The sequence below is a fragment of the Lepidochelys kempii genome, chromosome 3 (genome assembly GCF_965140285.1).
Source record: "Lepidochelys kempii isolate rLepKem1 chromosome 3, rLepKem1.hap1, whole genome shotgun sequence".
Taxonomy (NCBI): Eukaryota; Metazoa; Chordata; order Testudines; family Cheloniidae; genus Lepidochelys; species Lepidochelys kempii.
In genome coordinates this window covers 82,880,643-82,908,352 of record NC_136382.1, presented here as the reverse complement: position 1 = coordinate 82,908,352, position 27,710 = coordinate 82,880,643, and the positions used below count along the sequence as shown (strand labels likewise).

Sequence of the window (27,710 nt, the reverse complement as noted above, 5' to 3'; positions counted from 1 at the left end):
TGCAAGTGGAGAAGTAGTGCCTAGAGGCACACATGGGGAGGTATTTAGTTTTTCCAGATTTCTGCATGGGAGCTCAAGCCAATTTTGTTTTGTAATTTTAACAGGAGCCCTTAAATATGAGCCTGACCTTTGTACTGCTGACACCACCTGTGAGAAGGGTTATACAAAGAAACAATGACATATCAGTGCATTGAGTGCCAATATGGTGAAATCTGAAGTTACAAATCATTATGGTTCTTTAAATTGGGCACTGAGGTAAAGGACTTGTATGGACAATAATACATTATGGTGCTAAGAACAGCAACAAAGCAGGCGCACCTTCCTCTGTAGCTCAGGGTTGCCTTCTTATGGGAGTTATTTCCCAGCTATCTTTCTGGGGCTGGCCCTTTAAAATTGGCAGAGCCAATAGCCTTAAACGTGCCATTTTGTTGCTGACTGTCATCTTTCCCTCTTCCAGCTGGTAAGTATCTATCTGCTGTGGTTTCCTTTCCTTATTCTTGAGGAACTGGTGCAGTTTCACATGAATGTAATCACCAGAGTGGCTTGGTGCCAAATTTCTGTTGTACTAATTATATAGTTTTAATTTTTGAATGCAAGAGTAATGCTATTTAAAACTTTTTTTGTTTGACTGGTTTATTATGAATACTCTTACTTAATAATATCTGAAATCTGGTAGGTTCCTAGCACAGAAAAATGCTGTAAAGGACTATTTGTTCCTGACATCATAGACGCCGACTCTGTGGGTGCTCTGGGGCTCGAGCACCCACCGGCAGCCCCTTCATCAGCTCCTCCCCCGAGGGCCTCCCGCCCACTGGAAGGCCCTGTGGATCAGTGCCTCCCTCTCTGAGCCTCCTGCATGCCACGAAACAGCTGGGGGGGGAGCAAGGACACGGTGTGCTTGGGGGAGGGGGTGGGGCAGGAAGAGGTGGGGAGGGGTGAAATGAGGCAGGGCGAGGGCTGGCAGGGGTGGGAGGAGGTGAGGTGGGAAGAGGCTGGGCACGGTGGTGCCTTGGGGGAGAGGTGGACTGGGGGCAGGGCCTGAGGCAGAGCCAAGGGGCGAGCACCCACTGGCGCATTGTAAAGTCAGTGCCTGTGACCGACATCTCTCAATAAGTTTCTTCTTCGTTTTCGTTATCTAGTTTGTCCTTCAGCTGATAACTTTTCTTACTTCTTGTTGGTATTAATTTTGTGTTTACAGATTTTCACTTGATTAATAGATAATATATTTGTATAGAAGTAACCCTGATAAAGTTCCCAAATGACACAAAAATTGGGCATGATAAACAATGAAGAGGACAGGTTGCTGATTCAATGTGATCTGGGCTACTTGTTAAACTGGGCACAAGCAAACAACATGAGTTTTAATATTGCTACATGTAAATGTGTACATCTAGGAACAAAAAAGGAGGACTCTCTCCTGGGAAGCAATTACTCTGAAAAAGATGTGGGGGTCCTGGTGGATAATCAGGTAATATGAGCTCCTGCTGTGATACTGTGGCCTAAAAAGCTAATGCAATCCTGAGATTCATAAACAGGAGAATCTCAAGTGGGAGTTGAAAGATTATTTTACCTCTGTATTTGGCACTGGTGTGTCTATTGTTGGAATACTGTGTTCTGTTCTGGTGTCCGTAATTCAAAAAGGTTGTTGGTAAATGGAAGAGAGTTTAGAGAAAAGCCATGAGTATGATTAAAGGATTTGAAAACATGCCTTATAAGTAATTGAACTCTTTGAGTCTTTCTATAATGGTCTCTTCAGGGTAGCAGAGAAAAAGGGTATAAGATGATCCAATGGCTGCCAGTTGAAACTAGACAAACTCAGACTGGAAAAAAGTTGTAAATTAACAGTGAGAGTAATTAACCAGCGGTAGACTCTTCATCACTGACAATTTTAAAATAAAGAGATAAGATGCTTTTCTAAAAGGATATGCTTTAGGAATTATTTTGGAGTTCTACAACCTGTTTTTTACAGGTCAGACTAGATCAAGGATCAGCAACCTTTAGCATGCGGCCCGCCAGAGTTTGTTTGTTTACCTGCCGCATCTGCAGGTTTGGCTGATCGTAGCTCCTTGGCCATGGTTCACTGCTCCAGGCCTGCGCTGATTCCTGCCACCCCCATTGGCCTGGAGCGGTGAACAGCGGCCAGGGAGCTGCAATCGGCCAAACCTGCGGATGTGGCAGGTAAACAAACCGGCCCAGCCCGCCAGGGGGCTTACCCTGGCGGGCCGTGTGCCAAAGGTTGCCGATCCCTGGAGTAGATGATCACAATGGTCCCTTCTGATCATGGAATTTGTGAATCAAGTTTGTAGCCCGAGGCCATCTGTTTTCCTTGCTCCATGCATCTGGTCTGTGTCTAAATCCTGACACTTCTTCCTCAAGATCTCTGAGATCTACAAGACTTGTTTACACAGTCACTTGCATGCACAAAAGTAGTTGTGCATGCATTTTGTACCTGAACTTTAGGTCTCCATGTTTGAATTTTAGCCAAAAGTGTTAAATTTTCAAAGTAGTGCAGTGAGGATTTAACTGTGCAACTTTCTTTTATTCTCACTGGAAGCTGCATGATTAGTCCATGGCATCTCTTTTAAAATATATCCTTTTTAAAGAGTTTAATCCTGCATTATGGTATGCAGATAGAAATAGTGTGTAATGGGAAATGGGCTACTGTACTTACACAGCCACAGATATAAGTGCATTCTGTGACTCAGAAGAGGGGTCAAACCTTACATGGGGAGAAAGGGGTACATCTCATGTACTAGTATGTACAGAATATTGTCTTGACTGAATATTATCTCTAAGATCTGACCTTTTCTCTCAGTTTCTATAGCTGAAGCTCTCATTCAGACCTTCCTCTTCAGCTTTCGCAACCCACATTGCTTTCTTTCAATCTGTACAAAATGCAGCTGTCAAATTCACCTTCCTTTCAGGTCTCTCTGACCATATCAATTACTGCCCTCCCACACTCTTAAATTCTTCTGTCTCCTCTACCACTTCAGTTTAAACTTGGTTCCACCTCTCCCTACTCATCCATCCTTTCCCTTCTTGTGTTGACCCTCCGACCCCTTGGGTCCAAAAATTATACCTCTACACAGGGAATGTACTTCCTGAACTGATTCACGAGGTCACTATCCCCTCTTACCCCAACTCCCTCTGAAAGCCCTACTTTTACCATGACACCTACAAAAAATTCAGACTAATAGTGGCAAAGTAGAGAGGCCATTGGGGATAGTTTTTTATTTCTTTTTAAAATTATATCAGGTAGCCACAAGACATGGTCAATAACCACCTTGATAGCTACTTTTTTGTTATATCCCTTTCCCCTACCCTTTGTGTGTCTGCCTGTCTTTGGGACCATGCCTGCCTGCCATTGTTCATACATTGTGGGTGCTACCAGAAACAAACTAATAATAATTGCTCTTTTGTTGGCAAGGAAGCTATGTAATTTCTGCTTTTCAGCCTGTTTTAGCAAATCAGTTGCTAATCACGCTTTGTCAAACTGAGCCATATTCATCCCTAGCTGTTCATAGATGAAAAGTTCCACATGCTAATCCCTGACCTGCCCAGTCTCCTTGCAGTGAGTTTTGTTCCTCCTTGATCTTACCTTGCTCATTTACTTGACATTATCTAAATTGTAAAGACTGTCTCTTAAAATCACCCATTTCTTTTGAAAAAATAGGCTAAACCATTCATAAATTCTGCAGAAAACATGCCGAAACCTCTGGCTTTGGCTGTTGCCCTGAGGTTTTATCTAGCTAAAGTTAACAGCAGGTGTTTGATGCAATGGAAGGGGGAAAGCAATCACATTAAGCATTAGGTTATTTTGAATTTTCTTATTAGCCATGACAGCTACACATTCCATGAACAAATGTTAATTAGTTTGAATTTTGTTTACTTTTGTGTTCTGTGTTGATTTTAGATTAATTGCTTTACTACTGAGAATATGTTCTTTTCACTAATTAATGGTAACTAATTTAAAATATATACATGCTAGACTAACAATTAGTTTGCAATGAGGGAAACTGTTCCTCCATCTGTGTGGGGAAAAAAATCACTTTTTCTGTTTTAATTTTTGTAAGAGGTTTTTAAAAAATTACTTGGAGTACTTCAGTGTCTCTAATGACTGAATGGCAAAGTCCTCTTTATTTAGGACTGAGGAGGAAATGCCTATCTTTGGGATTTGGGTTGTAGGCACTTTTGACGTAACTAATGGTACAACAGGAACGTTGGAACAAGAGAATAGTCATAATGGATCAGACCCAAAGTCCATCTAGTCCACTATTCTGTCTGTGACAGTGGCCAATCCCAGATGCTTCAGAAGAACGTATATGAACCCTGCAGTTGGTTGATGTGGGGTAAATTGCCCTTCCTGAAACTCTTCTTCTTCTTACCCTTAATAGTCAGAAGTTGTCTTAAGCCCTGAAGCATGAGGCATTACATGAATAATAAGTCAGTACTAAAAAAAAAAAGGGGGGGGCTTTGGAAGGGATGTAAGTGTCCAATCCCTCTTTGAATGTTGCTAAGATCTTTGCCTTGATATCTAGTGGTAATGCGTTCCATAGTATTTCCTTTTATAACACATAATTTACTATCCTACACAAGTTCACCTTTCCATTTCATTGACTGCCCCCCCCCTTTTTTTGAGATAGGTAGAGCAGATGCTCCCAATATACTTTCTCAGTTGTAGTCATTATTTTATCATGTCCTCTCTTATTTGTCTCCTCTCTAAGGTAAACAATCCCAATATTTTCAGTCACCCACAGCTTCCCACACCCCAAAACCAGAAAATAACCAACCAGAGATTAATTCAAACCCAAATAGTACCTGTAAGACCTAGTGGGTCTTGAAACCAGGCCTGCCGAGCTACCAGGCAGCAAATACTCTCATGCTGCAACCCAGTAACAGTTGCAACCAGCTTGTACTCTATCCACAGCCCATTGTGGTCACAGACCACAGAAAGTTCCACCTCAAAGACTCTTAACAGGAAGCAGTCTCATGGCTCCTGATTGGCTCCCTACCCAATATAAACCCAAGGGACGTTCCAGGAAGTGTCTAGGCAACAGTGGCTCTCCTGTAGCTACTGTGGTCATTCCTGCTCTTTAATCCCTTTGGCCTTAGCTTTATTTGGACTCACCTCCTGACCTGCAGCATGAAACCTGACTCAGACTCTGATCCTTGATATCAACCCCATCCTGTAGTTTGACTAGGAACTCCTCCACTACTCTGTCTCAGGTTTGACCCTTCTGTGACCCTTGGTCCTGAGTGCCATTGTCAGGATCTTGACAATACCCTAAAATACTAGCCCTTATGTCATTCCCCAAAAGCCTTGGTGAAGAGTGAGGCCTTGCAGGGTGAATTCAGGCTATTTCAACCCAAGGGTGGGAATGAAATCCAAAATTGAGGGCCCCTCACAAAGAGCAGCTCCCTCTTATATGCAGGCTGCTCAAGCACCTTTCCTGTTAACTCTGGTTACAAGCCTGTCCTGCTTCAGTGGTGAAGTAAAGGCAGCAATTAGAAATAATATATAACACATGGGAAAATGAGACATGGATAGCAATAAATATAAATTAGAAGTTCTGAAGTGTAGATTAGGGAAGCTAAAGATGTTAGCAGAAAAGTCCATGGTTGGCAAGGGTTAAGGACAATAAGAACATCAGTAAGTATAGTAGGAATAAAAGAAATCCTAACAGTGCTGTAGGCTCAGTACTAAATGGAGATGGTAAAATTGTTAACGATGCGGAAAGGCAGAAGTGTTCAATAGTTATTTATGTTCTGTAACTGGAAAGAACAAGAATGATGTACATGTGTAATATGAAGATGGACTTTCCAGTCCATTAGCAACTGTGGATTATGATAGAATACATTTGCTGCTAGGAATAAATGTTTTTACATTTGTAGGCCTGGGCAGTTGACACCCAAGATTACTAAAAGGAGTTGACTGAGGAGATCTCTAGCCTGCTGGTGTTTAATTTTTAATCTTGGAATAGCAGGGAAATTCCAGAAGACTGGAAGTGTGTTAATGTTGTGCAAATATTCAAAGCACAATGACCCAGGTAACTTAGGGCTGGTTAGCCTGACGTCAGTCCAAGCAAAATAATGGAACATCTGTGTGATGGGGTTGGGACTCACCACCACGGCGCCTCCTGTTGGTAACTCTGGGAATTAGCTCCGTCCATGTGGAGCGCCCTCCGCTGGTGGTGTCCCATCCATCTCTCGCCCTCTGGCGTCAGGACCTGCGCTGTCCCTTCTCACAGCGTCCTATTCAGGACACTGACCTCTGGCAGTCCCCCCTAGTCCACGCTCACCCCCTTCCAGGTGGGGGTTAACAGCAGTCTTCTCTTCAGCCCAGCCACAGTGGCCAACCACATCCGCAAAGTCTAACCCCTTCTATCAGGGGTCAGGTGCAGACCACTATTTCCATTTCTAACGTCCGGGTGTAGTACAAGGGTGGGGAACCAGGCTCTACTCTGGGTCCTGGCGCAGGGACCCTCTGGTGGCAGCCTCCCTACCCTCCTTCTCTCCCCTTGTCCGCCTCTCCTCCCTGGGCCGCTTCCCCTTCGGCCCCCTGGCACCTTGTGGGCCCTTCTATTGGGGACTGCTGCCTGGCAGGTATTGGGCTGGAGCTCTCCTCAGCTCCCGCACGGCTGCACTGCGCTCCTTCACTCAGGAGACAGACCTTCTCCCTTGAAGGTCTGGGAGAGACTGACTGCCTCTTGCCTGGGCAGCCTTTATATAGGGCCTACCCTGGCCCTGATTGTTGGATCATATTAAAGAAGTTCTGTATTAAAATCACAAATGAGTTTGATTCCCCATAGTTTAAATTCCAGGGTATTACTAATTAAGAGGTCTCTTGGTTTTTGGACTCTTGGTTTTACTGTTTCTCTCTCTCTCTGTGTGAAACTTGCAAGCTGCTAATTCTGTTAGTACATCCTAAGATAGAGTCTGTTCTCAAAGCAATACTTTGTAACAACAACTACTCACAGAGAGAGAGAGAGAGACTCAAAGTGATACTTTGTAACAACAGAAATAGCACAAAGACTCCCCGCCCTTTTGTTATATTTATCTCGCTTTGTTAACAATTGTGATTAAAATAGAGATAGAGGATGTATGTGGATGGATTCTTGGTGTGGATAATAAATGAATGATCAGGGAGGTGCCAGCCTAAGAATCCAGTGTCGATCGGCTGAAGAAGGCGTCAAGTGGAAACAACCAGAGGACCCCGGAGAGCAGACTGGAATCCACCCAACAGCCTCAAGGATGGGAGAATTGAAGAACAAGATAACATCTGGCAGCAGAGAGCCATCAGGAATATGCCATCTGCTGATTGATTCAGCAACAGCATGATGAAGCAATTTCCATAGACTGGCATAGGAATAAATTCCTATAAAACTGGACTTTAGAAACTGAGAATTTTGGGGTCTGATTCTGGAAACCAACTTCCAGAAGCATCAGATGTGCATCTGACAAGGCCCTGCTCCCTCCTTGTGTCCAGGCCACCTGGCCAGTGGCTTGGCACAAGCAACTCTAAGGCTGGTAACTATGATAACAACCTTGCAGAACCTCTGTGTGTGTGTGTATGAATGAATGTGTGAATAAATATGAAATTGAATGGAAAGTTATAGCTATAACTGCTTACTATGATTCTTTCTGTATGCACAATAAATGTGGCATTTTGCCTTATTCCCTTTAAGATCCTGCCGGTTTTTATTTTATTGGTATAACATGATTGGCTCCCCGCAGGCCCTCTCTGATTGGCTGCAGCCACTCTGGCCTGCTGAGGCCCAAACTGGCTTGGGGGTGGGGCACTGCCCCACCCCAATCTGGTACAGGATTCCATCAATAAAGAATTAAATGATGGGAATATAATTAATGCCATTCAATGTGGATTTATGGAAAATAGGTCTTGTCAAACATACCTCATTTTATCCTGTAGCAAAAAAACTTCAGGACCAAATTTCAAAGAGAAACTGCTGAGCTTCAGTTCATTTGCAAATTTGACATCATCAGCTCAGGATTAAACAAAGACTGTGAATCGCTAGCCAACTACAAAAGCAGTTTCTCCTCCCTTGGTGTTCACACCTCAACTGCTAGAAGAGGGCCTCCTCCTCCCTGATTGAACTAACCTAGTTATCCCTAGCCTGATTCTTGCTTGCATATTTATACCTGCCTCTGGAAATTTCTACTACATGCATCCAACAAAGTGGGTATTCACCCATGAAAGCTTATGCTCCAATACATCTGTTAGTCAAAAAGGTGCCACAGGACTCTGTCATTTTTAATGACCTTTAATTTGGTTGCTAAAAGTAACTGGATACATGTAATATATTTAGATTTTTGTAAAGCACTTGACTTGGTACATGCAACATTCTGATTTTAAAAATTAGCACTATACTATATCATAGAGCACACATTAAATGGATTAAGAACTGGCTGTCAGATCTCAAAAGTAGTTGTCAATGGGGAATCAGCATTAAATGGGGTTTTTCTAGAGGGGTTCTGTAGGGCCCAATTAGTACTAGGCCCAATGTTCAACATTTTCATTGATGGTCTGGAAGTGAATATAAAATCACAGCTGATAAAATTTGTGGATAACATAAAGATGGGTAAATAATAATGAAGATAAGGCAGTCATACAGATTGATCTGGATCGCTTGGTAAGATGGGCCCATTCAAACTTCATGTGTTTTTAATACAGTGTGACAAAGTCAGGCTGGATATTTGTAAGATAGTGGTGGAAGACAGGTATATTAGTGTAAGCGGGGGATGGTACGGCTATTCTGGGGAACTTTCCAGGTTTATACACTACCCTGGTGAAATGGGCTAGCAACAGAATCTGAGTCCTTGCTCTTACTCCCTTTACTCAGAGGTTTGCCTGAGCACGAGGACTTGTTAATTGTGTCCCCTTTAAAACAGTCTCTAAGCTGCTAATGGCTTTAACTCCAAAAGCAAGCCAAAAAGTGTCTGTGTTAATGCAAATTACCTAACTAATAAAGGTAAAAGCCATTGAAACCTGGCCTGCCTATAAAACAAACAAAGGAAAATAGGGGGATAATTCCTTTGTTTTGCCTGCAATCAGCAAGGGTATTTATAAATGTGTGTATACGTGTGTGTGTGTATATATATATATATATATAAAAATTTTAAGCAATAATCTGCCCCCCCCCAAAGGGGTAAAAATATGGGGTTTTTTTGTCTTTCAAAACAACAAAAGAGCTAATACCAGCTAAAAAGCAACCCAAAATATCGAATCTACTGTCACAATAGAAATTGTGTTTTCTGTTCTATGTTTTGTCTTGTGTTGTTTGTTTGTCTTGTTGTCTAGCACTGTTGTGTATCAAATGCTGTAAAAAAACCCTCCTCAGATAGCAGACACCATATTAGGAAAAATTGGTTTTAAAGCAAAAACCATAAAAACTATAAACCTAAAAATAAATTAAGCTCTCTGTCCCAGCTACAAAATAGCCTAATACAAAACCAAATAAAAATAAAAAACATACTGCAAAAGCTATGAAATGTACTAAAATGCATATACTTGCTTTGTTCACCTTAAAACATAAAATGTTTTAAATAATATCAGAAAACACTAAGGTTTTAATACACTTGCTAAAGCAAAAAAAATCATCACTATTTAATACTTATCAATATGAATGGATGCAGTATGTTTTTAGCATAGTAAGGCCAAACCTTTTAATTAAAAACATTATTATTAAAAATGCAAACCAACAAGCTCTAAAAGCAAAAATATGGAAAGTTAGCCCACTCCTCATAAGGCACATGGAATCCTTCTGGCTACCCCAGACCTGGAGCCAGTGGGCTGGAGCGGGAGGGAAGCTATTGGACACCAGAGGTTGTACCAAGTGGACTCCTCAAAAGTGGGTGTGCTTGTCCTTGCCTGTTGCTCCAAAGCCCTGTAGTAAAAACATTTTACTAAACTCCTATATATAAAATAAATAATAAAACCAAAATACTGTATAAGTAGTAATATGTATATATTAAATAAATAAATAAATGTTAAGAACCCGCTAATAAACAAATATAAAGTACCATGTTTACCAATAATCACATTTACTATTTGCCACAACCAAAAAAGTCTCAGCTTTGCCCAGTTGAGGGAGGAGCTATATAAAACCTGCAAAGCCATAAAGGCCACTTTAAATTTAAAAAAAAAAGCCAAATATAAAGAAAATCATTATTAAAAACATCCAAAAATAGAAAATTAAAAATACAATAATGTTGCAAAAGCTAGGGAAGGGGGCCCACACTCTGGATGCCACGTGGGTGGGTCCATACCCCATTGTGAATCCATCTCCCCGGTAGTGTACCAGCTTCAGCTACCCAGTAAATTAAAATGGGCGCATGCCAATCTGCTCAAAACATATGTTTCTCCCTAGATTTCTGGTCATGGCATTGTGGGCCTCGGTTGTAAACCAGCCACCTGCCTGGACCATCTGGGTTTCCAGCTGTCCATAAAATTACCTGAATAATTATAATGCTAAGGATGGAAAATAACTCCAAAGGCTTTCCCTGGCTCGAGCTGCTGATGGGTCCCAAGTCATAGTGTGGCAGAAGGCTGAAGGGGAGGTGCCTTAAAAATAGTGCATAGTCCAGATAGACACAGCAGGGCCACAGCAAAATACCTGGTGGGTGGCTCCAAACCTCCCCTGGTCCCATGGGGACAAACCCTGTTCCTCCTGTGGTGGCCTGGAGTGGAATAAAAGGCCCTTTGGCAAGAATAGCAGCCCCTAGTCTGTGGGCACAATATTATTGTTGTAACCTCCTAAACCAGGCAAACAACATCCATAACTGAAGCCAGGAAGGGCTGGAATGAAACAACTAATAATTTAGGGAGTTTTTCATCCATGCCTCAGTTTCCCCAATAGGCACATTTGTGTTGTTCTCTTTCTTTCCCTCTTGCTTCGTTAATAGAGCAAGGCAGTAATAGCAAGAGCCCAGGGACACCCTGAACTGGAGTGGTGGGACTGCTCTTGCTGCCTCAGGCCTGCAAAATTGGTTAGTGTAATACAATATATGTATAATGGCACATCTCTATGGGAATCCTTGGGTGTCCAATGCTTTTGTCCTCCTTTGTTAATTTTACCACTGTTCAGAATTGGCCATAATAATAATAAAAAAAGTCAATTATCCATTGGAGCGGGGGGAAGGTCAATTGTGGCTTAGCATCCTGGGAATGTGGTATCACATATTATCGGGAATTGGGTAGTCCATCTCAACGTGTGGGAGGTGGCTCCCCCCAAGAACGTGGCTAAGCGGTATGTGCTGACTACATCTTCTGACTATCAGCACATATAAATTGCAAAGGGCAACACTTAGCAGCTGTGGCCTATAAAACCACCTCAGATAATATATTTTAAAAAAGGCAATGTCAGGCCACTTTTATAAGGTGCTTCTAAAAGCCAAGGCAAATCAAAAATCAACAGAGGACCCTGAACAACCTGTGTGCACAGAACAGAACTCCCGTCCACCTCTCCCCCTCTTCTTCTTACTTTACACCCAGGCCTGGCCAGCCTCGCGTAGTGCAAGCGTGAGTATGAAAGAAGGTTAGGGCTTGGGGCACTAACGCTTTCTTCCTTCCTCTAAGTGACATGGGGACCATCCACCCAGCACTCTTCACTATTATTTTATTATTTTATCAATAAAGCTTTAAAACTCAGTTACTTGGTGTGTTCTGTCATCTCCTCCCTAAAAATCCTGTGGCCTCAGCCTAATCACCTAACACACCAGGCAAATTAGTAACAAAAATCTGTCACAGACTCCCCTTCCACTCTCCTGGGTGGCAGAGAACTTGTAACCCTGACAAGGCTGGGCCCAGGATTCCTGGGAGGGCTTGACCTCAATCTTGTCATTGTCACTTAGGTCAGGGGCTAGGGTGTCCCAGCTCCAGGGTGGTCTCTCTGCAGTGGACACTTTCCTGACCCACTGATCATTGCATAGAATTCAAAATAAATACAATTTATTGAACAGCAACTAATTTTAAAAAAAGGAAAAAATGGAAAAGGTTAAAGGAAAACACATACATTCCACAGATGATGTTTGTGGTTTCCCTGTGCCACAGAGTGGGGTAAGGGCAGTTCACAGTCTGTTCCTCACATGTGCCAGGTCTCCTGCCCAGGCCCTGGCTGTGCTGCAGGTCGGACACTTGCTCTGGCAGTGGCCACACGTCCTGAGGCTCTAGGTGGCAGGACCTTTCTTCCCAGCATCAGTCCCCCCTCGGGGTTACGATTCCCCCTCCAAGTCTGGCAGGTAAAGCCTCTTGGCTGGGCCCTCTGCCCAGGTTCCCCCTCACTCTCCCCAGCTGCTCACCGCACCCAGCTCCGGACTGTTCCAGCCCCAGCATTGCTCCTGTTGCTCTGCCTCCAGCTCACTAGGCTGCTTCTCTGGCTCTTGTTGCAGCTCTCCTCCCAGCACAGATCTGCTCTCTGGCTCTTGCTGTTGCAGCTCTGCTCCCAGAACTGACCTGCTCCCTGGGCTCTTCTCTAGCTCGCTCTGGCTCTAGCCGGCATGGCTCTGCTCAGCTCAGGCTCCTGCTCTCTTCTTAACTCAGCCCCACTGTGGCCCAGGCAGTTCCAGCTCACAGGGAGGATGGGATCCCCCTGGCCTCCTGACTCCCTCATTAGCCTACCTGCCTGCACTGTCAATCAGGCTGACCGGGAGCATTGGCCTCTCCCCATTGCCCCTGGGGACTGTCAGCCTCATGGCCCTGATTTCCCTTCAGTCCTCCCCCTTCCTTTTGCTACTGGGAACTAGCTAACCAACCCCCTGCCCAACTAAGTTTTAGTAAGGGGCCAACAGTCCCCTTAAATTAGCCCTAGAGTGATAAAGGCCCTTTTCCCTATAAGCTGAAAAGAGGTTACCTCAGGTCAACTAGGGACACCTGCTTCCAATTAAGTGCTGCCTGGGACCTGTAAAAACTCATCTCCTGGGAGGAGTGAAGAAGGAGAGACAATCTGCTGTAGGGTTAATGGCAGCAGGGGAAAAGTCTTCTACAGAGTGAGAGGCTGCTTTCCTTCCTACAGGGAAAACAATCAGATTGCCTACCTGTTTAGGGGAAGGCCTGGGGCTAATAACAAAACAACACCCTTCCCCCCCGCCGGCTAGGAAAAGGTATCCCCCTTTGTTTTATGTTTCGGCATTTGTTACTTTTGTTTGGTGGAGGAGCACTCCTACCCCAAGGACTACCTTGAAAATATTGATAAATAAACCCAGAGTAGGAAAGAGAAACATTGTCCAGAGTGGGGCTGATTTACTCCAAGCCCTGGCACTGCCAGAGGAGGAAGTGCTAAGCCCAGCAAGATGGAGAAGATGCCTTGTCATAACAGCCAAATGCAAAGTTACATGTCTAGGAACAAAGAATGCAGGCCATAACTCCAGAATGGGAGGCTGTATCCTGGAGAGGAGTGACTCTGAAAAGGATTTAGTCCTCACCATGGACTAGCAACTAAACATATGTAGGGGCAGGATTGTATAATTGTACTATAACCTAGACAAATTGGAGGATTGGGCCAAAAGAAATCTGATGAGGTTCAATAAGGATAAGTGCAGGGTCCTGCACTTAGGACGGAAGAACCCAATGCACAGCTACAGACTAGGGACTGAATGGCTAGGCAGCAGTTCTGCGGAAAAGGACCTAGGGGTGACAGTGGACAAGAAGCTGGATATGAGTCAGCAGTGTGCCCTTGTTGCCCAGAACGCCAATGGCATTTTGGGATGTATAAGTAGGGGCATAGCGAGCAGATCGAGGGACGTGATCGTTCCCCTCTATTCGACATTGGTGAGGCCTCATCTGGAGTACTGTGTCCAGTTTTGGGCCCCACACTACAAGAAGGATGTGGATAAATTGGAGAGAGTCCAGCGAAGGGCAACAAAAATGATTAGGGGTCTGGAACACATGACTTATGAGGAGAGGCTGAGGGAAATGGGATTGTTTAGTCTGCGGAAGAGAAGAATGAGGGGGGATTTGATAGCTGCTTTCAACTACCTGAGAGGTGGTTCTAGAGAGGATGGTTCTAGACTATTCTCAGTGGTGGAAGAGGACCGGACAAGGAGTAATGGTCTCAAGTTGCAGTGAGGGAGGTTTAGGTTGGATATTAGGAAAAACTTTTTCACTAGGAGGGTGGTGAAACACTGGAATGCGTTGCCTAGGGAGGTGGTGGAATCTCCTTCCTTAGAAGTTTTTAAGGTCAGGCTTGACAAAGCCCTGGCTGGGATGATTTAATTGGGGATGGGTCCTGCTTTTGAGCAGGGGGTTGGACTAGATGACCTCCTGAGGTCCCTTCCAACCCTGATATTCTATGATTCTATAAGAATGAAGGTATCAGTGTATGATTTGATCATCCTGCCAGCCACCCTTTTTGAACAGCAGAAAGAAATGAGCCTCGGGACATTGGTAGAAATGTATCCTGACAGACTGCGGGTGCTTCTTATAAGTATAACATTTTGGGTGGAGAACTGCGAGAGGGGGAAGAGTATATGTGCTGTAATTATTGACAATACTGCTAAGTGATCATTCAGGTGTGCACACAGCTGTTCATAGAGATACCGGGCAGTAAAAAGGGAATAAGGTGTGGTTAATATTGTATTCACTGTTGGTATTTTATGAATTGAGAATTTGTATGATTAAGAGATACACACACCCTCGTTCGTAGTAGGGCTGAGAGACAGGAGAGAAGTTTAGCATCCCTCCCTCCACCCTGGGCAGCTGGGGAGAAATAATTGGAGGTGGGTATACCCCCGGTTGTAGTATGGTCAGGCAGTAGGAGGACTGTCACGGTTCCTCCCCCACTCTGAACTCTAGGGTACAGATGTGGGAACCTGCATGAAAAACCTCCTAAGCTTATCTTTACCAGCTTAGGTCAAAAACTTCCCCAAGGTACAAAATATTACCCCCGTTATCCTTGGACTGGCCGCTACCACCACCAAACTAATACTGGTTACTGGGGAAGAGCTGTTTGGACGCGTCCTTCCCCCCAAAATACTTCCCAAAACCTTGCACCCCACTTCCTGGACAAGGTTTGGTAAAAAGCCTCACCAATTTGCCTAGGTGACTACAGACCCAGACCCTTGGATCTTAAGAACAATGAACAATCCTCCCAACACTTGCACCCCCCCTTTCCTGGGAAATGTTGGATAAAAAGCCTCACCAATTTGCATAGGTGACCACAGACCCAAACCCTTGGATCTGAGAACAATGAAAAAGCATTCAAGAAGACTACAAGATTACAAGAAGACTTTTAATAAAAAATAGAAGTAAATAGAAATAAAGAAATCCCCCCTGTAAAATCAGGATGGTAGATATCTTACAGGGTAATTAGATTCAAAAACATAGAGAACCCCTCTAGGCAAAACCTTAAGTTACAAAAAAGATACACAGACAGAAATAGTTATTCTATTCAGCACAATTCTTTTCTCAGCCATTTAAAGAAATCATAATCTAACACATACCTAGCTAGATTACTTACTAAAAGTTCTAAGACTCCATTCCTGTTCTGTCCCCGGCCAAGACGACTACAGACAGACACAGACCCTTTGTTTCTCTCCCTCCTCCCAGCTTTTGAAAGTATCTTATCTCCTCATTGGTCATTTTGGTCAGGTGCCAGCGAGGTTACCTTTAGCTTCTTAACCCTTTACAGGTGAGAGGAGCTTTCCCCTGGCCAGGAGGGACTTCAAAGGGGTTTACCCTTCCCTTTATATTTATGACAAGGACTTAGAGATCCTCGCTCCAAACTGAAAGAGAAAAAAAACTATAGGTACATACACCCTTGGCTGTAGCATGACTGAGCATAAGAGGAGAGCTTAGGGTTTCTTGCTCTGTCCCTGGGAGGGGTTTTTATATTTGGTGTATGTGGTGTGGCAGAGCCCCACCCCCTGAGAGAAGGGCTGAACCAGGCCAGAGAGGCTGCGTAAACCAGCAGCCAATCAGTGAAGAGCCAGTCAGGACCGGGCAAGGTCCTATATAAAGGCTGCCCAGGTAGGGTATAAGGCAGTTTTTTCCTGGCTGGCAAGGGAGGAGGACTGGCTCCTGACTGGAAAGGTAGCACTTTGGACAGAACAGTGCTGGGGAAGGGCAGAAGGAGTTGGGGAGCTCTGGCCAAGGAAAACCCCAGGCTTCAGGCCTTGCTACAAAGGGCTGAGCAGGTGCACAGGGCTGAAGAGGAAGCGGCCCAGGGACAATAGTTTGACAAGGGGAGAGAAGGAGGGCAGAGAAGCTGCTGCTAGAGGGTCCCTGGGTCAGGACCTAGAATAGCAGGTGGGCCTGGGTCCCCCCTGCCTCCCTCTTGTACTACACCTGGCTGAGAAGGAGGGTGGCCTGATACAGGCTGTGGCTGGTGCCTGCAACAAAGGAGCTAGACTTTGAGGCTACAGTCAGCCACTACAGCTGGTATAGATTGAAGACTGCTGATAACTCCAAACCCCTGGAAAGGGGTGAGATAGGAGCAGTGTGTACTGCCAGAGGGCAGCATCCTGAAGAGAAGGATTCTGAGCGGGGAGCAACGTGGGTCCCCAAAGCAGCAGAGTAGACAAAGGGCAAGGCACCACATGCGAAAGGAACTCCATGACTGAACACAGCTAATTCCCGGAGCATCCAGCTGGAGGCGCCAGCGGTGGTGAGTCTTGACCCCCATCACAGTGTATAAACCCTCTGGGGTAAAAGGCCAAGCAATACAGAGGGGGACTTAGTGTTTCTCCCTCTGGCCCAGAGTGGGTTAAAATGGTAAGCCCCAGCACTGGCATGGGCAAACATAAGATCTTAATTAAAGTGATTAAAAATAACTAAATACCTTAGATACAAAATGTTCAGACAAAAAGAGTTCCCTAAGGACAATACTCAGGCAGAGCTTTAAAAAAAAAGCTGCCATATGTGCAAGAGATCACTCCTTTTACACAGATCTAGCTCTGTTAAACCAAATGCTGAAGGATATAGGCGTTTGGGCAGTGTAGTATTTTTTGTGAGTGATCTTGTGGTGATTTCACAATTTTGAAAAATGTTTAAGGAAAGGGACCAGGAGGGTTGGGGGCTAGCGGAGGAGCCTATCTGGTCCCCATCCTTGCTAAATTGGTAGTGGAACATAGCCTGTGCCCATGGGAAGGGGTGAGTCAGCAAGGAAAGCAGGATTGGGCCCAAACAAGAAGGCAGGCAACAGATTGAAAAACAGGTTGGGAGCCCTGAGGGGCATAGTGGCAGGAGTAGGAAAAGAAGTGAGTACAGACAGGGGAAGTTCAGATCCCTGGGACAATACTTGGAATGGTAATTTAAGCTGATGAAGTAGCATTTTGGGAAATTAGCAAGTGATTTAAGAAGAAAAGAGTAAAGTTAACTCTGTAGATGCTGGAGGGAATTAAGCAATTAAACTTTGTGAAAATGATAAAAAAGAAAAGTGTTAGAGAAAAATAATTCTTGGTTTCTTTGCAGCCATTAAAGAAAAATGGGCCCTTTTTCCAAAGGAATGTCTGTAAATAATCCAGGCAAAGAAACGATCTGATTAAAATCATTTATTATGAACAATTTAGTCAAATTTGCTAAAAACATAAGGGGGTTCTATTGGAACTTAACTGTCCCAAATGTATAAAGGGAATGTAATCTATGTACAAAATGGAGCATTGTAGAAGGGAAAGAAATTTCCTCTTAAGGAAAAGAGAGAGTGTGTGTGTAAATTGATTTGGTATTTAATAATGCCACTAAAAATCCTTTTTGACACTCTAATTCAAAGTTGCAAGACTGACAGACTCTTTTTCTGGACACAGGTGATTAGTGTTTGGCGTTGAGATTTGGCATTTAACCCTTAAGAGGTAACTCAATGCTTTACAAAATTTAAAATGTTGGTTTTTTTAAAATTGTGGCTGCAGTAGGACAGTCACAATCAGGAGACTAGGGAGATATTCTGGATTTTGTTTTTTGTAACAAAATAGCAGATGAAAGCTGTAGTTAAAGAATAAGAAATTAAAGACAGTACCCCTCTGAAGCAACAGCAGGGGTGAGGTACACAAAACCAAAAGAAGCAATGCTAGAAACACTGAGCCTTAAGATGGCTCCCTGTAATCAAACTTGGCCAGGGACAGAACAGGAATGGAGCCTTAGAACTTTTAGTAAGTAATCTAGCTAGGTATGTGTTAGATTATGATTTCTTTAAATGGCTGAGAAAAGAATTGTGCTGAATAGAATAACTATTTCTGTCTGTGTATCTTTTTTGTAACTTAAGGTTTTGCCTAGAGGGGTTCTCTATGTTTTTGAATCTAATTACCCTGTAAGATATCTACCATCCTGATTTTACAGGGGGGATTTCTTTATTTCTATTTACTTCTATTTTTTATTAAAAGTCTTCTTGTAAAACACTGAATGCTTTTTCATTGTTCTCAGATCCAAGGGTTTGGGTCTGTGGTCACCTATGCAAATTGGTGAGGCTTTTTATCCAACATTTCCCAGGAAAGGGGGAGTGCAAGTGTTGGGAGGATTGTTCATTGTTCTTAAGATCCAAGGGTCTGGGTCTGTAGTCACCTAGGCGAATTGGTGAGGCTTTTTACCAAACCTTGTCCAGGAAGTAGGGTGCAAGGTTTTGGGAAGTATTTTGGGGGGAAGGACGCGTCCAAACAGCTCTTCCCCAGTAACCAGTATTAGTTTGGTGGTGGTAGCGGCCATTCCAAGGATAACGGGGGTAATATTTTGTACCTTGGGGAAGTTTTGACCTAAGCTGGTAAAGATAAGCTTAGGAGGTTTTTCATGCAGGTCCCCACATCTGTACCCTAGAGTTCAGAGTCCTTTTCTTTTTGTGAAACCTGTAATCAAACTGTCACTTTAATAAAGGTACTTGAAAACACTGAGAACAAAAGAAACAGTTACACCTTATGTAAAAATTAACAGGACTAATATAATGTTATAGAAGTTAAACTATAGAAGGAATGTGCATTTTCCCCAGGACACGTGCAGTGTATATTGTAGAAGGGGTAAAAGAAATGTGAAAACATTCTGTTCTACTTAATTAAAATGCTATTAGGGCTCCAAAGGGAGCCACAATAGGTTGAGTTTTCTTTTTCAGATTGCTGTGTTTTGAAAGCAGAAATTGAAAGTGGAAAAAGTAATCAGAACTCTGGTAAAAGTTGATTGTGTCCCTTTTAAGACAAAGTCTCTGAGCTGCTGATGGCTTTGGATCCAAAAGCAAGCCAGAAAGCATCTGTTAATGCAAATTACCTAATTAAAAAAGAAAGCAGCACAAAGGAACTGCAGATAAAGGACCTATCTGGTCAGCAAACAAATTGTCTAAATAAAAGGCATGGTATAACAAGATACCTTTAATAGATTGAGTGTTAAGAAGCACCCCTGTAACAATGTATAGTGTATAGGATTTTTTGAAAAAAATCCTTTAAGGTCATATGGTAATGATGCTTCTCAGCTATTACCTGTAAATAAACTTAAAGCTTAACACAGCAGGAAAAATATTATAAACTTGGTCTGCTGTATAAGAAGGGAAACTGAGGTATCTGGCCTCATAGATTTAATGACTGAACAGGGGAATAATTTCCCCATAACCCTTAAAAGGTAGAAGCCATTGAAACTTGGCCTGCCTATAGAACAAACCACAGGAAAGTATGGGGGTATGATTTAACAGATTCTTCTGTTTTTGCCTGCAATCAGCAAATTATACGATTTGTAAAAGAGATTTTAAGCAATAATCAGCTACCCCAAAAGTTGTAGAAGAATGTTTTGTCTTTCAGAAAAAGCTGATACCAGCTGAAGAGCAACTCAGAATACCATGAATCTACTGTCAGAACATAAAACAATTTATATTGTGTGTTTTGTTGCTAGCCCTGTGTATTAAATACTGCAGGGAAACATCCTCAGGTAGCAGACACTATATTAGGAGAAATTGGTTTTGGAGCAAGGATTATAAATACTATAGACCTGGAGATAATTAAGAACAAATTAAGCTCTTTGTCCCAGCTACAAGACAGCCTAATACAGAAACAAATGGAAGTGAAAAACGATACTGCTATAGCTATGGGATGTACTGAAATGCAGATACTTTGTCCACCTTGGAATAAAAAAATGTTTTGGGTAATATCAGGAAACACTTTTGATACGCTTGCTAAAGCAAAGAAAAAGATCACCGTTTGATACTTATCAGTTCGAATGGATGCAGTATGTTTCTAGCATAGTAAGGCCAGAATTTTTAATTGGGAAAATTGTTAAAATCTTACACCAACAGGCTCTGGAAGCAAAGATATGAAAAGTTAGCCCACTCCCCATATTGCTCAAGCTGGTGGGCTGGGGATGGAAGCAATTGGACACCAGAGGTTGTACCAGAGTGAACCCCTCAAAAGTGGGAGAGCCCTGTAGTAAAGACATTTCACTAGGATAGTGTATGTGGAATAAATTAAATAAGACCAAAATACTGTATAATGGGCTCTGTGTGTGTTAATTCTTGGGAAGAAGTGTTTTGGGCAGATAAGTGTTAGTAAATGTGATTATTGGTAAACACAGTACTTACATTAACATTTGTTTACTGGTGGGTTGCTATTTGCCACAACAAAAAGTCTCAGCTTATTGTGAGCACTGATGTAACAGGAAGCTACCAATCATCTGTTAAAAGGTAACACTGTTCCTACAACAAACCAAAAAAAATCAATGTGGGAAACCAAACCATTCATATTATACATGCAAATGGGGACATGTTAAGAATTGCCACTGCAGAAAGACAAGTAACAGCTTACCATTGGTATGACATATTTTCTGGATGGTCTCTCACAACTACTGACATACTATCTGTAATGTTACACCCTCTAATTGTTTTAGTTTTAAATTTAATTCGTTTAATTGGGATGTTTGGAATGTGCTGTTGGATAAAAAGAATGTTTGTTAAATTGCAACTGCAAGCTCAAATCACCTCTCAATATGTGACTATAAAACTATTTCAGAGTAACAGCTGTTAGTCTGTATTCGCAAAAAGAAAAGGAGTACTTGTGGCACCTTAGAGACTAACCAATTTATCTGAGCATAAGCTTTCGTGAGCTACAGCTCACTTAATTGGATTCACTTCGTCAGATGCATCCGATGAAGTGAGCTGTAGCTCACGGAAGCTTATGCTCAAATAAATTTGTTAGTCTCTAAGCCCCAAGTACACCTTTTCTTTCTGCAGATTCAGACTAAACAGGACTGCTACTCTGATACCTGTCATAAAAACTGCTGTATTCTTAAAGGTCTCTGTAAAAGACTTTGTGAATGAGGAATGTATGCACCAGGAAAAGATAAGGTGTGAAGGCCATTGTTCTAGCCAGATGGTCAAGGAAGAAGGAGTGAAAAGATTTAATAACACCAGAGAAGGAAGGGCAGATTGACGACCCTGAGGTGAAGGCCGGCACCCCTAAAGATGGGACAATTGATTAAATCAGAACCAGGACAGGGTGACCCTCTCAGAGGTGTATTGGAATATTTACATCAAAAGATACACCACTTAAGTAGTAACCTAGTCACAAACTGACACAGTGAAATCCATAGACTTCAACAGAGAAAAGATTATAAGAACACGGTGCTTGGTTGTGGGACTTTGGGTTTGTCTTGCTACACTCCAGGAGCATTGGATTGTGACTGACAGAACCCTGCTCCCCTCTGTGACCAAGGTGGCTGGCTACTAGATTGAGCCAGACTCTGGCCTCGTACCTATAAACATCGACTGGCAGGACTGTGTGTATGGTGGGTGTGTGTGTGTGAGATTGAAAAGCATATGCTAACTGTTGTATTCTCAAATATGGTGTGCTGCCTTCTCCCCTATAAGAAGCACACAGGATCTTTATAACACATGAACTCCCCGTGTGATGCTGTGGCAAAAAGGGATAAAGGGATCCTTTGATATATAAACAGGAGGGGGGTGTAGAGAGGGTTTTTGCCTCTATATATGGCATTGGTGAGATAAATGATATTCATGTAGTTTAGTGTCCCCCTTTTAAAAAGAATGTTGGAATAACTGGAGAGGATGCAGAAAACAAATTTTCAAGGGCTGGAAAAAAAGTCTTGCAGTGAGAGACTTAAACTAAATGGATTCAGCTCTTTATCAAAACAAAGATTGAGAGATTATTTGATTACAGTGTATGAGTACCTTTTATGGAGAGAAAATACCAGGTGCTAATGGACTCTTTAACCTAGCAGACAAAGGCATAACAAGAACCAAAGGGTGGAAATTAAAGCAAGACACGTTCAAACTAAAACTAAGACACTTCACACTTATAACAGTGAGGCTGATTAACTGTTAGAACAAACTACCAACGGAAGCGGTGAGTCTCCATCTCCTGAAGTTGTGACAGATTTTTGTTACCAATCTGCTGCTGCATCAGGTGATCAGGCTGATGCCACAGGATCATTGTGGGGGAGATGACAAAACACACCAAGTGCCTAAATTTTAAAGCTTTATTAATAAAATAACAGCAGAGAGTGCTGGGAATGCTCCCACGTCACTCAGGGGAAGAAAGAAAGCATTAACGCCCCAAGCCCTCACACGCACACTACCCAAGACTGGCCAGGCCTGGGTGTAACGTCAGAAGAAGGGGAGGGGGCAGAGAAGGGTGGACGGGAGTGCTGTCCTGCGCCCAGGCTGTCCAAATCTGCTGTTGCTCTCCAAGTTACTCCAGCTCTCAGGAGGGTTTTAAGTCCTGAGCTCCTTGGGGGTATTCCACTCAGGACCTCTGCTTCTGGTGGTCTTTGTGCCAGTCCAAACCAGCTTGCTGTGGCCTCCTCGGTTTCCCAAAATATCCCAGCTCTGGAGACTTTGTTTTCCCTTCTATTGGCCTTCGCTGTCACTGTCTCATTTGTTCTCACTGCTATCTCTGCAGCTCTACTCAACTTAGTTCTCCACTTCTCACAGCTGGGCAGCTACTGATTTCTTGTCGAGCCCATGACCTTGGGCCGGGGCCAGCGTCTTATCTTCACACGGAGCTAGCTGAAGTGTTGAGTTAACCCATTCTCTGCTCTTCTTCTTCTCCCTCCTCCCCCCCGGACTCTCGTATTCTGCAAAGGAAACTTCCACTCACACACCTTTGACCCTCCCCAAAATGCTTTGCGATGCTTGCAACAGTGTTAGCCACATACAATGCTGATCTGCCTTCCCCGGGGACTCCCAGAGGGAGGGGGCCATTGGGGTGTGACAAAGTCTTCAAATCAAAACTGGGATGCCCTTCTGGAAGATATGCTTTAGCCAAGCATGTTATTGGGTTCAGTACCGGAGTAACTGAATGAACTTACATGGCCTGTGATATATAGAAGGTCAGAATAAATGATCAAATGGTCCCCTCTGTCTCTATATCAATGACTCTCAACCTTTCCAGACTACTGTACCCCTTTCAGGACTCTGATTTGTCGTCTTGTGTACTCCCAAATTTCACCTCACTCAAAACCTACTTGCTTACAGAATCAGACATAAAAATACAAACGTGTCCCAGTACACTAGTATTGAATAATTGCTCATGTTCTTATTTTTTACCATATAATTATAAAATAAATCAATTGGAATATAAATATTTACTTACATTTTAGTGATAGTATATAGAGCAGTCATTGTCTTTATGAAATTTTAGTTTGTACTGACTTCATTAGTGTTTTTTTTATGTAACCTATTGTAAAACTAGGCAAATATGTAGATGAGTTGATATAACCTCTGGAAGACCTCTGCGTACCCCCAAGGGTATGCGTACCCCTGGTTGAGAACCACTGCTCTATATGACCTACGGAGAGAGACTAGTTTCCGAAAAGCCACTTTATTTATCAAAGGCTAGTTTTCTACTAGACGTTATACTTAATCCTCTTTGTGAATGCATTGTAAAGACAGTCTACATTTTGCTTCAGCTCCCAAGAATCGGGGTTATGTCTGCAATTTTGTCTCTATTTAAAAGATGGAAACAAAGCATACAATTAAATATATTTTTAAAAGCCTTTGAAATATTTTTAGTTCCCCTCCTTTGTTTACTTTTTAATTTAGTATGTTTAACAGGGAATTATTCTGGTACAAAAATGAAAAGGCTAAGGGAATTGCAACTCTGTTTTACTCGCCATACTGGTCTGTGTTGTGGATATACTTCATTTCTCCTGTAAAAACAAAGAATGTTTTGCTTCTTTCGAAGGAGTGTGTCACAATTTTGATGGAGGAAACATCAGGAACACATTTTGACCACCTGATGGCAGCACCTCACCACGCAGCATTCCAGTCTCAATTATACTGCTTTTGAAAGATCCCTGTACTAAATCCACATATACCTGATGACTAACAGACCAGTGAAGATTGGACCTGTAACTCCTATTGACTTCAGCGTCTTACCTCAATAGAGGCTAAGTGAAGACATTAGAATTGGGTGCGTAGTTGATTGTTTTATTCTTCAGGGTCAGTCAAGAACATTGCAACTCTCCTGAATTGACAGGTTTCAGAGTAGCAGCCGTGTTAGTCTGTATTCGCAAAAAGAAAAGGAGTACTTGTGGCACCTTAGAGACTAACCAATTTATTTGAGCATAAGCTTTCGTGAGCTACAGCTCACTTCATCGGATGCAACTTACGCTCAAATAAATTGCTTAGTCTCTAAGGTGCCACAAGAACTCCTTTTTTTTTTCTCCTGAATTGGGAGATTTGGTCATAGAAATAGATAAGAGAAATTAGGCACTAGACCGGATGTTTCAAGGGAAAACTTGATCTGAATCTTTCTGGTATGCTACCTGTAGCGCTCTTACCTGCTGCCAACAGGTTTCTGTATTAACATTTATTATTTCTCCCTGTTTTTCAGGAAGAGGCATTGCTCTTGCCCACAAAATAGAAAACTAACACAGTCATATTCTTTCAATCATTTGTTCTTCCATGAAGTATTTCCAAACTATTGCATTTGTTGTTGTGTTTTTAAAACTATATATAAATCGATCACTGTTATGAGTGGAATGATAATACCTAGCTGTTAGGTAGCACTTTTCAATCAGTAGATCTCAAAGCATTTCACAATGTTTAATATATCACAACATCCCAGTGAGATAGGGAAGTGCTGTCATCCTCATTTTATACATGAGAAATTGAAGCACAGAGAGGCTAAATGATTTGCCCAATGTATAACTTTCTCCTGTTCTTTTAACTGTAGCCAACTAAAATAAATACTACAGCACTTTATGAAAATATAATAATGCTTAGCTCTTGTCCCATTGTGACAAAATGCACCTCTGCATTCACACCGTACACACTATTGTAATAATCTTTGTACAAAATATGCCTTGTGAGGTATAATTTGAAAACTAATAACTCACTGGTCAATAACAATATGGTAAAATGTGTGTAGCAACATTATATGTAAAGTTATGAACATAAGCTGAAATTATGACTACAATGAGTTTACCGGAAAAGTTTACCAGACAACCTGATTCTCAAAGTCAAAGGACAAACTGATGCCTCTAGCCAGATGTCCTCAAAGTTGATGGACCACAACCGGTCAAGTGACCGTTCTCTGGCAATAAAGGGAGGCAGGAACAGATCAATCCGCATTTAGCAAACAACAACATGGAACCTCTTTCACCATGGGGCTCCATGTCTCCTTCCTCACAGTGGGAAGGAATTTTATCTAGAGGTAGGAAAATACATTGCAAAGAGTGACTGGACTATAAAAATGAGGGGTAAGAACACCTCTGGGTGTCTCTTTCTCTCTCTCTCTTTCTTTCACCTAAGAAAATAAAGGAACCAGAATGTGGGAGGGGTTCTGACCTGAGGATTTGGTCAGTCCTGTTGCTGGGATTGTGTGGTTTTACCATGAGTCAAGTCTAGTTTGTTAAATTCAGCTACTGGAAAGTGTTTATCGTCATTTCTCATGTAACCATTTCCGACTTGAATGTCTTAGATTAAGTGAATACAAGTATATCTCTTTGTAGTTAAATAAACTTTCCCTATTTTTAAACAAAGCTAATCCAATGCTCTGTGTAAACTGAACTGTTCAGTAACTCTGATTAAAGTAGCAAACTGCTGAATACTGACCCCCTTACAATGGCAACAGACCTATACTAGCTGAACTGTCCTGGAGAGTGCAGAACACACATTTTCGGGAAAATCCAAGACTGGGAGTGTGTTGGGATCAGCCAGCAGGTAGTAACCAAGGCTGCTGGAAGCCAGAGTGTGGCTGGTGTTTTGCTGACAGGCTGCTGGGGCAGAGTTGCTGGACCAGGGCTATAGAAGTACACAGACACTCAAGGTGCGACTTGCATGCTGGTAGGCTGTTTGTGAGTGGCCCAGTTTGGAAGCTGCCACAGCAAAGCACTGTGAGGCACCCAAGGTTGAAGGGCAGGTGTGACACAACTCCTCACTGGTCTGGATTGCATCTGGGAATGTGACAACCATAACTCTCAATGTTTTCAGCACTTCATGACACCCCAGTGAACACACCTGTATCATCCACATTTTTCATGGCTGTCGCACCAGATTCTTTCCTGTAGCAAGATACTCTTGACACAGGGAGAGGGGGGCCATCAGGTAGCTGATTAGACTCTTGGATTCTCAAGTTGCTTCAGCTCTGACATAATTAAATAACTTAGGACACTTGCCTATGATTCCTATGGGAGCATGTGACAGCTAAGAGTTGTCATAGAACTCTGCTCCACCCCCTCCTTCCCTGTCATGCTTCCTCTGCCCCCTACACACTGTGTTCCCATGTACCGGAGGTTATAGGTTGGCATACAGGCCAGCTCTACTGGCTTTACACCCAGTTTACACTGGGGCAGCTGGCCAGCTGCAGCCGGATTGCATCCCCTTTGTATTGTTTGACTGACTCAAAAGGGTCAGAACTGATGCTGAGAATGCCTTTGCAACCTATGACAGAGAGCTGATGTATCTTGCAAAAGATCAAACAGAAAATCCTTAGTGGAGCTGGAATCAGATCTCAGAACTTTAACACTCTCAACCCTAACTTAACTCCTGTAAACTAGTCTGCTTTGCTAAACATAGACCTAGAGATCAGGGGTTCTCAAATTTTTCCCTAGTGTGAGCCACATCTTAAAAGTATTTTCCCCTCCCTTTTGTGACTGCATAATGTCCCTATGGCAACTATAGCAAATTATTTGTGTGGAAAATAACGTTAGGAATAGTACCTATATATTTTAGCTGCAGTAAGTCTGTTGTTCCTCTTTAAAAAGTTGATCATACTGTCTCCTTTTGCTCTCTCCTTAGTCTCTGGAAACAAAAAGAGCCAGCAACCCGACCAGACAGCTCTTCAGAGACTGCTAGCAACTGCTCTGTGGACCACAGGTTGGGAATCAGTATTATAGATACTCTATGTAAATGTTAAACAGCTAATAGTTGGAAGCTGGATTTTTAGTGAGAAGCAACTGAGCAGAGGGCGAAAAACAAGAAATAAATGCTACTTAGGGACAGAGACGGATTAAGGGCTTGTGGGGCCAGAGCAAGTGGGGTCCCTTTCCCATCCCTTCCACCTGCAGTCTCCCCGCTGTGCCCTCCCCGGAGGGAGCACCCAGCAGGCAGAGTGGGGGCTTGCTCCTGGCAGGAGCACTGAGTGGAGCAGATTGGGGCATAAGGGTGCCTCAGTTGGCCAGGGCTCCTGGGCATGGGCCCCGTTGGCCCAGTGGCTAATCCACCCCTGCTTAGGGAGTTTGAGTTAACCTAAGCTTCATGCTTGACGTGGCTCACAGAAGAGTTCTCTTTTTCATTCTGGTATAAGGACAGGGATGAAATCTGACTTGGTGGAGCTCC

At 43.0% G+C, this 27,710-nt stretch overlaps 1 long non-coding RNA gene across 1 annotated transcript; it reads left to right on the top strand.

Annotated features, from left to right (window-relative positions):
* The first annotated feature begins 209 nt into the window (after positions 1-209).
* LOC140908208 (uncharacterized) lies at positions 210-27,248 on the top strand. The gene is made up of 3 exons (XR_012157805.1): positions 210-460; positions 24,112-24,339; positions 27,171-27,248. It is a non-coding gene; the product is annotated as an uncharacterized LOC140908208 (long non-coding RNA).
* Positions 27,249-27,710: the final 462 nt, after the last annotated feature.